The sequence below is a fragment of the Megalops cyprinoides genome, chromosome 10, assembly GCF_013368585.1.
Source record: "Megalops cyprinoides isolate fMegCyp1 chromosome 10, fMegCyp1.pri, whole genome shotgun sequence".
NCBI classification, from domain to species: domain Eukaryota; kingdom Metazoa; phylum Chordata; class Actinopteri; order Elopiformes; family Megalopidae; genus Megalops; species Megalops cyprinoides.
Genome location: NC_050592.1, coordinates 4,608,392 through 4,610,000, shown reverse-complemented (window position 1 = coordinate 4,610,000; position 1,609 = coordinate 4,608,392). Strand labels below are relative to the sequence as shown.

General features: G+C 53.5%; 1 protein-coding gene across 1 annotated transcript in view; it reads right to left on the bottom strand.

Annotated features, from left to right (window-relative positions):
- The window catches only part of phactr4b (phosphatase and actin regulator 4b), a 34,117-nt gene extending 34,089 nt beyond the window's left edge, over positions 1-28 (bottom strand). Inside the window, exon 1 of the mRNA XM_036538860.1 lies at positions 1-28. This exon is cut by the window's left edge and continues 192 nt beyond it. The gene's annotated coding sequence lies outside the window, so the exon portion shown is untranslated.
- Between the last annotated feature and the right edge of the window lie 1,581 nt (positions 29-1,609).

Genomic DNA, 1,609 nt, shown 5'->3' with positions numbered 1-1,609 from the left:
TAAGAACTGGCTCTCTCCAGCCTGCTCACTTCTCTCTCTCCCACTCTGGCTCCCTCCCTCCTTTCACTCTGTTTTCCCCTCTCTCTCTCTCTCTCTCTCTCTCTCTCTCACCCTCTCCCTCCCTTGTTCGGCGGCTAACTCCCTCCCTCCCTCCCTCCCTCCCTTCCTGGACGTCTGACTTCATAAATAAGGTAGCATGCCAGCGTTCACAGATGGATGCCAATCATTCCTGACTGCACATTTTTCCGGGGCAAAGGTCGCAAGAGAAAAAGGAGGGGGGGGTCTGCAGGCCGGCGGGCTGAGCCGATGGGGAGTTTGGTGGGCCCCTTGAGCTCTGCAGACACTCTCCCTCCCTCCCTCCCTCTCTGTCTGAGATCCCAGGACGCTCCCGCAGGAGGTGCAGGGGGCTGATACGATTCGCCTGCGGGCAGCAGCAACCCGAGAACAGGAACGTGAGCCGGGGCAAGGTGGAACCAGCGCCCCCACCCGCCCCCCCCGCCCCGGGGCCAGAGGAAGTGACATCACAGAGGTATCTCCTATCACGCACACACATAGCGCACAAAGCCGTCGTTACTGCGGTCTCTGCCTGGTTACGCAATGTTTGCACACGCCGTTGTATGTAAAGGGACGCGCGGACAGAGCAGAGCGGTTAGAGAAACCACAGTGAGGTGCGTCGCTACGCTAACGAGCTCTGCAGGGAGGATCAGGTGCTGCCCTTTCTCCAGAGGCACAAGCAGCGTGCTACTCTGCCGTTTAAATATTCATCAAATATGACACCTGAGACCCGGGTGAACCTGAGCGGACAGATACGCCAACAGCAACGTGGGCGGGAACGGTGAGATAATCAATGAACACAACAGCAGCTCCCGCAGAAATTCAGACTGGCACAGGGGAAAGAACTCACTGCAGTAATAAAGCCGACAGGAGCGACCTGTCCGTCAAACGAGGGAGTGGGAGTGCCGGGTGGCTCTGGGGTCAGCGAGGTCAGGGGTCAAAGGTCAGAACTGGGTCCACACTGGATGACCTTGCACAACATCAACCTTTGAAAGTGTATCACAGCATAAAAACAGCCAGTAGTTTTTTTGTTTTTTTACTTACAACCTCATTACAAAATACCAGACTTGTACTCTTTCCCAAAAAATGACTGCCATGCACGGCACTTGACTTAAAAAGGGGCTCAGCACAAAAAAAAAAAAAAAAAAAAAAAAACAGTAAACACAGGCACATGTAATAACCGGGGCTGTGGGAGCAATGCTATGTTTTGACGCTTGGAATGCAGGAGCAAACGAAAACTGGAAACTCATCATTGCTGAGACTACTGAGGGGTTACGGGTTCACTTCCTGGCTGAGACAGGACCGCAGCAGCCCGTGAGTATTTCACAGGAAATCTGCCCGGGAACCCTGAGGCACTAGCAGGGAGAGTGAGCAGAGACTATTTCTGTGCAGAATGAGTGTAAAGCCTCCTGGGAACACAGAGACTATTCCTGTGAAAAATGAGTGCAACCCCCCCTGGGAGAGCAGCCTATTCCTTTCCAGTACGAGTACAAAGTCTCCCAGAACAGCACAGACTAATCCCGTGTGTAAAATCCACTGGGAAAGCAGAGACTAT